Here is a 13,464-nt window from a genome sequence, read left to right as displayed (position 1 = left end):
GACTTGAGGACTGCCAGGAGCCTGGGGGTACCAGGCATGGAGGCCGTACCTCGACTCTTGTGGGCGGAGGAGAGCACGGGACCATGGAGGTGATTGTTCTCTCTTTTATTTTTTAGAGTCAGGGTCTTCCTCTACCGCTCAGGTGGCATGATCATGGCTCACCACAGCCTCAAATTCCTGCCTCAGCCTCCCAAGTAGCTGAGACTACAGGTGTACACCAACACACCCGGCTATTTTTCATGTTATTTTTAAAGAGAAGTTCTCACTTTATTGTCCAGGCTGGAGAGCAGTGATGCAATCATAATTCACAGCAGCCTCGAACTCCTGGCTCAAGCAATCCTCCCGCCTCGGCCTCCCAAAGTGCCAGGATTATAGGCGTGAGCCACTGTACCCAGTCAAACATGATTGTGGAGGGTGAGATGATGGGATGAGATGTAGTCAGTGAGTAAAACGGAGCCCCCACCCCAGAACAGGTCCCTTTGAGAAGCGATACCTGAGTGCAGCAGCTTCCTGGACTCAACAGAGGCCCTGGGGGCTGAGACTGCAGGGCCAACTGAGCCCAGAGAGCTGTGAGGGGAACCCTGCCTGGCTTCAGGGGAAGGACCCAAGGCCACCCTCTCCAAGCCTGGGCAGGGGGTATCTAAGCCTGCAGACAGGCATCCCAGGAAGGCTGGGGAGGCTGGCCCCTCCTGCTCCCTGCCCTCAGGGTTCCTGCAGCTGGCGGGGTGTCCACCTGAGCCCTGGCTCACACTCAGCTCACTGGGGCTTCATGGACTTGTCCTAATCTGGTTGGGGAAGGGGGGCGGGAAGGGAAGCTGGGTCCCCATGGACTCCAGGTTTTCTCTTAGCCTGTGCTGGAATCTGGACAGCATGTCACCCCTGGGCTGTGGCTTGTCCCCTCCTGAACCTGGATTTGGGAACCCTGAGAAAGCGACAGAGGACTCGGTGTTGGTGTCCAGAAAATGGGAGAGAACAAAGAAACAAGCTTACTGGTTACCATGGAAACCATCCTCATTTAAAACACAGAAGCAACGGTTTAATATCTCAAAAACCCTCCTGTGGTTATTTCCCTTTTAAACCGTGTCCCACGTTGGTTTGATGTGATGCTGGCCTGGCCTGAGAAAGGATTCAGGACCTTAGGATCCATGCACACACCAAGTGCCCAGCATTTTAGGGAATTAAATTACAAAACAGATACACAGTTGAAATGCAAAGGCTCTAAATCCTAGAGCTCGGCTTGGTGGGGAAGGGGGGCAGGGGTAAAAGCTTTTTGGTGGATTAAAGGGACAGGAGGTACAAGGCTGGAGAGGGAAAGGGGGCGCCCACAGGTTTCGGGAAGGGCTGGGAGCTGCTGGGTTCCCCACCCGGTTTCTAGGGCCCAGCTGCTGTGGGCGAGTAAGGACCGGGCTCACTTAGTGATTTGTGGAGGGCACGGAGCCGGTGTCTAAAGGCTGGGTCCACTCCTACGAGGACAGGTCACGCATCCTGACGTGTGACCTCAGCTGGCAGGATGAGTCTGGGGGCTTGCTGGATACCCTCTTCTGAAACCACTTATATCAAATCAGTACTGGGCTGTGGGGTGGAAGCTGGAGAGGAGTCCCAGCCCCGAAGGCACAGCCCTGGTCAGGATTCACACACCTGCTGTCTCCAGGCTGCTCTCACCCCAGCAAGGCCGGCTGATCATCTTCACATTCCCCACCCATGGGGAGGCGGAGCTGCCCGCAGGGCTGATCCACGGCCCACGCTTCAGCAGTGGCCCGAGGCCGTCCACACAGAAGCAGAGGCAGAGGACCCGCCTCCAGGCACCCGCCTCCCGCCCTCCGCCCAAGCTGCCTTCGTGATGCTCACTGCCTAAGGGGCCAGCAGCTGTGGTCATGGGACTGCTTTACCGGGAGTAGTTACTGATCACCGAGAATGGGGTGTGAGATGTTTCTCAGACTTTACTCGGATGTGCCAGAATGCTCACTGGGCACCGGTTCCACCATCCCACAATCCCCCTGCCCCGAAACTGGCTCCATCACACCAAGACTGTGTAGACAACCCCCGTGACATCATCAACCCATCACCTGAGCCCCAAATTCCCTCCAAATTCCCTCCAAAACCTCAAGCCTCTGAGCTCCTCGGGAGGTGGGTTTGAGAAATATCCCGCCCTCCTTAGATGCTTTGCGATGTTGAACTCTTTCTCCCCTGAGAAGGCTGCATCAGTCTTGGTTTCTCTGGGCAGTGGGAGTAAGACCCGAGCAGGCCGAAACACTGCTGGGAGTGGGTCCCTGAACATCCACAGGAAGCCACTGTCCTCCATTCTAGGTCCCGGAGAAGAGGTCTGATTGTCCACAGGGATTGGTTCAAGAAGAGGCAAGGTTAGAGCAAGGGACCTGCAGTTGGATGTCGGTTTGGAGTTCTGCAAGAGGGATTCCGTCTCCCCCTCTGGTCTTGGCCTTGAAAGCATGAGTTGGAGGACAGTCCTCGTGAGCCCATGGGGGGATCGTCCCTACACAGAAAGTAACACTGAGACAAGATGACCTTGGATCCAGCCTCACCTGAAGCCCAGTCCCCATCCTCCACCAAGGCCTTTTAGTTATATGAGCCCATTCATTCCCTTTTGTGCTTAAGCTTGTTGGAGCTGGTTTTTCCATTATCTCCTCCTGAAAAAATCCTAGTTGAGACTGACTTTCAGCCACAGGCCTGGCATTCGAGGCCCTGGGCCACCTGCTTCTCTCCTGTCTCTCTTCACCCCTGCCACTGCTCTGGGCCTTTCCTCTACTCGGCATGTGTGTTCAGAAATACGTGCGCAACTCTCCTTGGCCCTGCTGAGCCCAGGGAGCACCAGTCACCACCCAGCCGGACTGGATCCAGGTGGCTGTGCCATCTGAGCAGCTGGAGGCCGGCTGGCCTCATCCTGACAGGTTTGGCCCCAGAAGCCTGACTGAGGCCTGTGCCTCTCTAGATGAACAGTATAAATTCGTGGAAATGTTTCAGGAGGGTGGCTTTCCTCTGTGGGCCTCCGCTTCCTTGAACAACATGGACTTGGAGGTAAATAGCCTTTGCTCTCACAAGGAAGCAAATACAGACTTCCTCCTCCGCCCTCTGCCACCCCCCCATCGGCCAGCATGACCCAGGGAGGCTGGGAGAGGACCAAGCTCAGAGAACAGAGGCTTCCCCCAGAGGGGGGACACCAAGAGCCACAGATGCTTCTGCCTCCCCAGCGTCAGTGTCCCGGAGTACCTCCTGCCCTGCCACTCCCCCCTCCTCATCAGACTCAGTACCCTGGAGAAGACAGGGGGCAATGCTGAGGAGAGGTGTTGTCTGGCTCAGGTGGAAACCCGACCCTAGCGGGCTTGAGCCATCTTTCTTCGAGCTCAGACCCTGGAATATCTCATGAACAGCACGTCGTTGGCACAAGGTTTCAGCTCTTGAAGCTGAGTGCCCTGCTAGGCGGGTTCCCATAAACATCCCATCCCCATGGCAGAGGGCAACATGGACACGTTGCCGCCTGCTTCTGTACACCTCATGTGCTACCTTGCAAAATGTGTGGAAATACACGCCCTTGTGTCCGAGAGCCCCCCACGACCCCGGTGGAGACGCAACCTTCCGGCAACTCCTGGGTACAGACTGAGAATGGTAGCGGTAGAGGGACCTGCCCACGGCCACCTGCAAGGTGGAGCTGGCCGTGCTGGGTCCACACTCACCGATGGGCAGCTGGCCACAGCTCCTCACACCCTGCTCTTGTCCCACTCACCCACGCTACCACCATAGCCTTGTGGGGCCATGGAGAGTCCCTGCACAGCCGACCTTTTTATTTTTATTTTTTGAGTCAGGGTCTCACTCTATTTTTGGAAGGCAGTGGCATGATCATGGCTCACTGCAGTCTCAACCTCCTGGGCTTAGGCAATCCTTCTGCCTCAGTCTCCTGAGGAGCCAGGACTTCAGGTACGCGCCACCACGTCCAGCTAATTTTTTTGATTTAGTGTAGAAATGAGGTTTCACTGTGTTGCCCAGGCAGGTCTCCAACCCCTGAGCTCAGGAAATCCTCTCATCAGCCTCCCAGAAAGCTGGGATTATAGGTGGAGCCACCACACCCAGCCTGGGAAGAGGTTTTCTTATGCAAATGACAGGGCGAGTCTCCCCTTCTGTCTCCCTGGGGACCTGAGGGTCCTTGGTAACTGGATTCTCCGTGGGAGGCACCGACAGGGCCCTGGTACCCACTGGAGGCTGTGAACCTCGATTTTTGCTCTGGACACCATCCAGTTCCAGAGAGAGTCACATCATCCACCCCAGGCGGGCAGGGAACCACAGAGACCCTCACACAAAGACACAGAACGATTTCCTGCAGCGTCCATAGTCCCTTCCCAGCGGCACTGCCAGGGAGGCCAGCACTGTCCTTATTTTACAGATGGGAGCCTGAGGGCCAGAGCGGCAAGGGAGTGACTCGTCAGATGTCACACAGCCAGTTCACAGGAGAATTGACCCCGACGCTCCTTACCTGTGACCTGTGGTAGCAGAAATGCAGGAAAACCGGTGATGATTGGTGGAGAGTGAGCAAGAGTAGCAGCATGCTTAGAGTATTGACTGATCCCCCCCACGCCAAGAGGAGCAAAACGCTTAGGGTGTTGGCTAGTTTCCGTCTGCGTTGAGAAGAGCAGGATGCCTAGAGTGTTGACTGATCCCCCACACTGAGAGGAGCAGAGTGCCTAGAGCGTTGACTCATCCTCTAGCAGGATGCTTAGAGTGTTGACTGATCCTCCTGTGCTGAGAGGAGCAGGACACTCGGAGTGTTGACTGATCTCCCCACAGAGAGAAGCAGGATGCTTATAGTGTTGACTGATACCCCCACACTGAGAGGAGCAGGAACTTAGAGTGTTGACTGATCCCCCCATACCAAGAGGAGCAGGACGCTTAGACTGTTGCTAGTCCCCCACACTGAGAGAAGCAAGACACCTAGAGTGTTGACTGATTCCCCCTTGCTGAGAGGAGCAGGATGCTTATAGTGTTGACTAATCCCCCCACACTGAGAGGAGCAGGGTGCCTAGAGTGTTGACTCATCCTCTAGCAGGATGCTGAGTGTTGACTGATCCTCCTGCACTGAGAGAAGCAGGATGCTTGGAGTGTTGACTGATCCCCCCACACTGAGAGGAGCAGGATGCTTATAGTATTGACTGATCCCTCCATGCTGAGAGGAGCAGGATGCTTATTAGTGTTAACTGATCCTACCACACTGAGAGGAGCAGGATGCCTAGAGTGTTGACTGATCCCCAAGCTGAGAGGAGGAGGACACCTAGTGTTGTCTAATCTCCCCACACCAAGAGAAGCAGGATGCCTAGAGTGTTGACTGATCCCCCCACATTGAGAGGAGCAGGGTGCCTAGAGTGTTGACTGATCTCCCCATGCTACCTCCTCCATTTCTCTGGGCTGAAGTGAAGGAACGTTGGGTGACTCCCTGGAGCCTCTTCCCATGCAAGGTGAGGGGTGCCCTGGCAGGGAGGGAGGTGGCTGGTGGGTGGATTTTTTCCTCCCCTGACTGGAGTCCTGTGGGACTGGAACAGGCCCTGTAAGTTCTGGAGGGTGACACTAGTTGCCAGGTGGCCAGGTGCATGGAACAGTTTACTTGCCCTCTGATGTCCCAGGGATCCTAGTAAGTCTCTGTTCTTGGATGGGCAAAGGGGAGGGAAGGAAAACAGGCAACAGAAGCAGCCCCCAGAGCTGTGTAAGGAGTCAGGGAGGACATCATAGTCGGAGCTGGAGAGACCAGGCACCCTCCCCACACGTACTCCCCCTTGGCTGCCTGCTCTGAAGGGTCAGGGTGAGATTTTATTTAGGGAGCAGGAGTTGGTGGGCTTGGTGGGCTATGGCAGGACACCAGCCCATCACCATCCATTCTGGGGATCCGCTTAAGCCCATGCTTTAAGAAAGCAGGTCCATCTCATGCGGTCCCTGTGGTGCAGTGCACAACCCACAATCCCATGCATGGCTGCTTGGTCTGGGAAGGAGAAGCACCAGATTTCAAGGCAAAAACAGCCCAACTGATCTTGACTCTGGGAACCCAAAGGCTGGCCTTGGGCCACTGGATCAACAACTGAATTTCAGATTGAGCCAGGACACACTGAGTGCCTGCGATGTGCCAAGCTCACAGACGGTGCTGGTCCTTCTCACTTAAACCGCTCCCTCCCTCTCCCAGCGCCATTTCTGTTACATCGTGATTAGAAAGAAACGTACTCCGTGCCTTGGGAGGCCGAGGTGAGTGAATTGCCTGAGCCCGGGGGTTCGAGACCCACCTGGGCAACTTGGCGAGATATCATCTCTACAATAAATAAAAAACATCAGCCCAGTATGGTAGCGCGTGCCTGTAGTTCCAGCTACTTGGAAGGCTGAGGCGGAAGGATCGCTGGAGCCCAACAGGTCGAGACTGCGGTGGCCAGGAGCGGCCACTGCACTCCAGTCTGGGCGACACAGTGAGACTCCAACTCAAAAAAAAAAAAAGAAAAGAAAAGAAAAGAAAGAAACGTACTTGCATGAATGAGGGAATGACCATATTTATACTCTCAGTGACAGATGGCTCATTTTCAAAATTCAGTTCGATTTCATGGTCAAGTCTGGCTCACAGCATGGCCTGTCTTATTACTTTCGGAGTGAGTGAGACGTCAGGATTCGTAACCAGGATGCTCTCTGGGGCCCTGTGAGTATCCCTTCTCACCTGGAAACTCATGGTTTCTAAGCAGTCACTCAGAGGGTCTCTGACCCTTCCTTGGCTCTTAGCCAACTGAGGGTGAGTTCGTGATTTTGGGAGGTTCTCCTGCATCAGGGAAAGGGCTAGGACTTGGGTGCTGCTGCCCAGCTCTGCTCCTGCAGGGGAACTCCAAACCTCGGCTGAGATCCAGGACTCTCCTCCCACTCATACCTGCAGAGCTATGAGGGCCGGGCCTTGGTGGGGACTGGACTCTGCTCTTGCCTTTCTTGCTTACTAGTTCTGAACCTCAGATGTGTTTCTTGTGGCCTCTGTTTTCTTTCTTTTAAGCAAAAAAAAATTGTTTTGAGTTGAAGTCCTACTCTGTCGCCCAGGCTGGAGTGCAGTGGCATGATCATGGCTCACTGCAGCCTCGATCTCCTGGGCTCAGGTGATCCTTCTGTCTCAGTCTACCAAGTAGCTGTAACTGCAGGTGCGCACCACCAGGCCTGGCTGATTTTTTGATTTATTGTAGAGGTGAAGTCTACGATGTTGCCCAGGCTGGTCTCAAACTCCTGGGCTCAGGGAATCCTCTCACTTCAGCCTCCCAAAGTGATGGGATTACAGATGTGTGTCACCATGCCCAGCCATTCTGTTTTGTTTTGTTTTGTTTTTCCTCCTGTGTTCTTCCTTTGGTTCTTCTTCATTTGTGATGGTCTGTTTTTGTTCTTTAAAAAAAAATTTTTTTTGGAGTTGGGGTCTCATTCTGCTGTCCAGGCTGGAGTAAAGTGACATGATCACGGCTCCCTGCAGCCTCCAACTCCTGGCTCAGGCAATCCTCACTCCTCAGTCTCTCCAGTAGCTGGGACTACAGGGATGTGCCATTATGCCCGGCTGATTTTTTGATTTATTGTAGAGACGGGGTCATGCTATGTCGCTGGTCTCAAACCCCTGGGCTCAAGTGATCCTCCCACCTCAGTCTCTCAAAGTGCTGGGATTACAGGCAGGAGCCACAGCACCCAGCCAAAACTTTCCGTTTTTAACAAAGCAGTGACGATAGCCCTCTATCTGCCCACGTTGCTTCTTTCCTGTTCTGGAAGACAAGTGAGAGGGAAATGGGAAAGAAACAAAAAGAACAGATGTCATAGATAGTCAGTGGCTCCCCGTATGCAGCCTGGGCATGCGAGGGGGAGGAGGGCATGTGTCAGGAAAGTACGGCCCTGGCCCAGGCCTGGGCCTCTGCAGCTCTCCAGCCTGCCTCGGGACAAGCTGGTCCCACCGCCCAGAACACAGGGAGGCTGGGGCATCTTAGTCACTACTAATTTCCTGCCAATTACCGGGCCCGGAGCAGGACCGCTTGTAAAGCTTCCAGCATCGCGGCGGGAGCCTCTGGCAGGTTGACGCTGTCTGAGCCAGAGTAGAGCGTCACCTGCAGTGCCCAGCCTGTGCTCCTGCCCGGTTTTTATGTCCTTGGAGAGGTTTGCAGAAGGATGTTCAGAGGGCTGATGGGAGCTTGGGAGAGTGTGTATGCATGCTTTAAAAAATAATGGAGCCGTCTCGTGCGGGTAATGGTGAGGGAGGATGTGGGTGGGAGGAAATCGCAGATGGTTCTTCAGTCAGAGGTGGAGGGCACTGGAGCAGGTTCCAGAGGAGAGGAGGTGCTGGGGGCGTTAAGCCCCTGGTGGCTGGACTCATGCACAAGCTCCAGTAGCCCCAGTGAGGAGGGGGCTTCGGAGCCAGGAAAGCATGCTCAGTGCTCCCCTGCCCCCCCCCCAACAGACCATGTACAGTGGGGAGAAGAGAAGGAAGAGAAGAGAATGCCTTTGCCTTCATGGGCCTCAGTTTGCCCCTCTGTAAAATGGACCATGAGGGACTGAACTAGAAAAGATTCCTCCCTCGCTTTTTTTTTGAGTCGGAGTCTTACCCCGTCATTCAGGCTGAAGGGCAGTGGCATGCTCACGGTCACCCCAGTGCCGACTCGGCTCCAGTCATCCTTTCACCTCAGCCTTTCAAGTAGCCGGAACTACAGGTGTGCGCTACCACGCCCGGCTAATTTTTTGATTTATTGTAGAGACGAGGTCTCACCAGCCCAGGCTGGTCTCGAACCTGCGGGCTCAGGCAATCCTCTCACCTTGGCCAGTAATCCTCTCGCCTTGGCCAGGAATCCCTGTGCTGGGATTACAGGCTTGAGCCACCACGCCCAGTCAAAAGGATCCTTTTTAGTATAGAGATTCTGGATTCTGAACTGAGAGAAAAAAGGCAGAAAGAGGAGGTTATTCCTGAGCCTTGGTGTGTGGGCAGTACTTTATCGTTTACAACCATTTTTCCTTCATCTTCATGCTCACGGCAGACATACAGAAAAGGACATGAATGTGAAGTGTGATGAATAATCATAAGTGTAATAATTACAAAGCAAATACCCGTGGAACCAACAACCCAGGGCAAGACTGAATGATAGAATAACACCAGCCTCCCAGATGGGCCTCCCTATTCACACCCCCTCCCACCTCCCACAGGTGCTCAGTGGTTTGCTTTCATGAAGATTTGTCTCCTTTTTTTCTAAAACATAGTTTTGTGGCTGGGTATGGTGGCTCATGCTATAATCTGAGTGCTTTGGGAGATCGAGGTGGGAGGATCCCTGTAGGCTTGGAGTTCAAGACCAGCCTGGGTAACAAAGTGAGACCCTGTCTCTATTAAAAAAAAAAACAGCAATAATAAAGAATAGTTTTGCCAGCTGGGCTGGGCTCGATGGCTCAGCCTGTAATCCCGCGCCTTTAGGAAGCTGAGGTGAGTGGATTGCCTGAGCCTGCGGGTTTGAGACCTGCCTGGGCAGCGAGACCTCATCTCTATAATAAATCAAAAAATCAGCCGGGCATGGTAGTGCATGCCTGTAATTCCGGCTACTTGGAAGGCTGAAGCGGAAGGATCGCCGGAGCCCAGCAGGTTGAGGTTGCGGTGGCTGGGAGCGGCCACTGCACTCCAGTCTGGGTGACAGAGTGAGACTCCAACTCAAAAAAAAAAAAAAAAGAATTGTTTTGCCACCAAGTATGCATCACTGAATAAGTTCAGCCTCACCTGTGTCTGAGTTGTATAGCAATGTGCTCATACAACATGTATTACTTTTTTTTACTTTCTTACTTTTTATGCCAATAAGAATGAGCTTGGAAAATATGTATTATTTATGTCCGGTTTCTTTCACTCAAAATCATGTTAGTAATATCTGGCTGTTTTCCAGGTGGGAAAAAAATAGAGCCTCAGAAAGTTGAATGAGGCATTGAAGGTCACATAACTGATCATGGCACAGCTGGGCAGAGCCACTACCCGGAGCCATCAGCTGCTGGTAACATCCAGTCACGTGGCAGACGAGGTAGTCGAGGACAGTAGAGATGGCCCGAGTCGCAGGCACAGGCCCTGGGCATGGAACCTGTGTCCCCTGTGCTTCTATGAAGGGTCCCTAGAAGCAGCCTCCCATTGAGACTACAAGCATGTGGGAAGGTGATTCCCCAAAAGGAAATGCATATGGTTAGAAAGGGGGTAGAGACTGGAGAGCCAAAATCAAAACATTATTTCATTTGCCCTTTGTGAATATTAGTCGGTCATTTAAAATCTCTCCTGTTTCACTCCTTTTTTGTTTTTTTGAGTTGAGGTCTTACTCTGTTGCCCAGGCTGGAGTACAGTGGTGCAATCATGGTTCACTGCAGCCTCGACATCCTGGGCTCAGACAATCCTTCTGTCTTGGCCTCCCAAGTAGCTGGGATTATAGGCACACGCCCCTACACCTGGCTAATTGTTTGATTTTTTTTTTTGTAGAGATGAGGTCTTGCTATGTTGCCCAGGCTGGTCTGGAACTCCTGGGCTCAAGTGATCCTTCTGCCTCGGCCTCCCAAAGTGCTGGGATTATAAGTGTGTGCCACCATGCCCAGCCTGTTTCACTTCTTAATATATAAATTAGAACAAAGTGTCAAAATAAACCCTTCAGTACCAGAGGGGCATCCATACCTCTCGGTTCAACAGCAAACAAAGTGATGGGGACACGGATTTTCTTGAATTTTCTCCTCAAGGTTCTCACAAGGCTGACCCAAACATAAGATAAAACCAGGGTGTTGGATGGTAGCAGTGTGCCCACTTTCCCTGCCCGGAGGACTGTTCTTTCGTGTCACCCCCGCCTTTGCCTGGCCCCTTACCTTCATGCCAGAGACCGCTTACATCTTGAAGGACACCTTGAAAAATGCTCTTCAACAAGCAGTGTACAGCAGTGGCGCAAAGTGCTTTCTTTCCTCGACCCTCCTAAGCAGAGGCCCTGGCAAGTCACTTACCTCCCAATACAGAGAGGGGCAGATTTTCAGGAGAGACTCAGCTGGGCTTTGCTTGGCGGGAGGGAGAAGCTCTCCGCTGGAGGGGAGATGATGAAGAGGGAGAACGTTAGAACAATTGGGTGGGAGAGCTCCCAGCGTGGGAAGGGCAGCTTGAAAATCACAAGGCATGGTCACGGTCCTAGGAGAATGGCTAGATGCCTTTTAGCTCAGTGCTTTGGGAGGCAGAGGCTGGAGGATTGCTTGAGGCCAGGAAATTGAGGCCAGCCTGGGCAACATAGCGAGACCCCATTGCTGCAAAGAAGAAACACAAACTGAACTGCTGGGGGTGGGGTGGGGACAGGGTGGTGGCAGTGGCTTGGCACAGCTGCTGGGCCGGGTGGGTCCTCTGGGTGCCTGTGACTGACCCATTGGCCCCTTCCAAGAGGGCTCAGGGCCTTCCCTAGGACTCTCCACATTAGCACAGCAGGCACTGGACCGGGAGGCAGGAGCCCTGGAGAACTGCAGGGCACTGCCGCAGGCATGCCCATTTGCCAGCGCCTTGGAGATCCACGGTGACCCGACATGTTTTATTGGCATCATCATCTTATTCTAAAAGGAACCTCCGACAGGTGGGACACTCGAGGCACAATGAGGCCAAATAATGTTCTTGAAGTCACCCCAAGGGGCAGCCCACATCGAACACCCTGGCCACCTGGCTTAAAGACAAAACAAAGCAGGTAAAAATGAGCCAAGATGGGAAGAGTGCTTAAGGCCAGGAGTTCAAGAACAGTCTGGGCAACACAGTGAGACACCGCCTCTGGAAAAAACAAAACAAAACAAAAAAACGCAGGGCAGGACTGGGCAAGACCCGGACCCTTCCCCTCTGTCGTCGGGATGGCGGCTGGTCTTCTCCACTGGCTAACAGCAGGCTGGGGTCACACCGGGCGACAGAACCACCTCATGAAAAACAAGCGGCTTTGTGAAAGACGTGCCTGTCAGCTAACCCGATTTCCTTCCTTCAGATCATGAGATTATGAGAACCCCAGGCTAGGGTGCATCCCGCCCACCAGTTTGTGGAAAGCAGCTGCAGGCAAGGGGTCCCCGAGCCTCCCTGTGTCTCATGCTTCGGGGCCACGCACCCTCTGCGCATGTCCCCTCTTGGGGAGGCGGCCCCGGCTCTCCTGGGCACCCACCCACTGAACAGCACAATGATGGCCTGAATGCATCATCGGAAACACTCTGAGGAGACAGAAGATGGGCTTATCTGGCCCTCCCTGCTGGGTGATGCCAGGTCTCCATGATGTGGGGTACACCCACACGGGGTCGGGCACCCAAGCTTTGGCTAGCTTGGCTTAACCCTGGTGCCCGCTTAAGCAGAATGGCAAGGGTAAGTCATGGCGGTAACACTTGGTTGTTGTCAGAAGCAAGCAAGGCCCTGGGGTCAGTGGGGGAGAAGTTGGCACCAACACGGGGGTTAAGCTCTGAGTGGCAGAATCAGGGAGCCGTGGGGGCACCGAAGGTCCCGGCCTCCCCTCTCCCGGGACAGGTCCTGGAACTGAGACTGGGAACAGCCTGCCCAAGCTCATGTGGTTCGCAGGATGGTGGAGCCACCATTTAGAATGGACCTCTGGAAACCAAGTCGTGTGCTCAGTCTGCTCCTCTTTTGCCAGCTTGGGGCGCCACATGTATGGGCCTGGCACCCGGAAGGCCCCGACCGCGATACCAAAAGCAGGAGACTCAGAGGCAGAGTGAGTGTGTCCCGGGCTGTCCTGGCACCTCCTGTGTGGTGAATCTCTGGGTTCTTAGAACTTCTCCCTCCATGAACAGGAGCAGGATGGGCCGCCACTCCCTGTGTCTCTCCAGGCCCAGAGGTATACAGCCCGGCCTTGGCTGCCTCACTCAGGCCTGGCAGCCTGCGCCCTCCTTCTCCCTACTCACACCCTGACTCATCTTGGGCTCTGCACTCTCTCCAGGTCCCAGGACCAGTGATGGCGACCGAGTGACCTGTGTGCAGGCATCACAGTGCACATGACACATGTGAGGTCACTACACATCACCACAGCCTGGGAAGTCCATGTAGTCCTGAACAATAGCATTTCACCCATGGGGAAACTGAGGCACTGAAGGTTGAGAACCTTGCCTGTATGAGTCAAGTATACCAGCAAGTGTTGAAGCCAGGATTGCAAACCCAGAGGGCCCTGCTCGTGCTGGTGTCTCCTGGAAGGAAATAAACCTTTCCCCCCACCCCCCAGCCTTGCCACCTCTTCCCTGCTCACTTCCTGGTGGTTTTACCCAGCATTCCTTTCAAGAAATGGTACCTCCCCATCCCATGAGTCTGGGTGGGCCCGACAATCATTGTGCCACACCCACTGGGCAGGCACAGTGCTTGGGCTAGGCCAATCAGACTCTCTGGATGCTTGTCACTCAGGCCAAGTGATAAAGAGACCTGAGTCCTCCTGGCAGAGATGGTCCCCCAAAGCTCATTTCTGGTAGAGTTCACTGAAACTG

Source organism: Carlito syrichta, unplaced genomic scaffold (genome assembly GCF_000164805.1).
Source record: "Carlito syrichta isolate Samal-C Ts95f unplaced genomic scaffold, Tarsius_syrichta-2.0.1 Scaffold171376, whole genome shotgun sequence".
NCBI classification, from domain to species: Eukaryota; Metazoa; Chordata; class Mammalia; order Primates; family Tarsiidae; genus Carlito; species Carlito syrichta.
The sequence above is the reverse complement of the archived record's forward strand: the minus strand, read 5'-3'. Positions refer to the sequence as shown.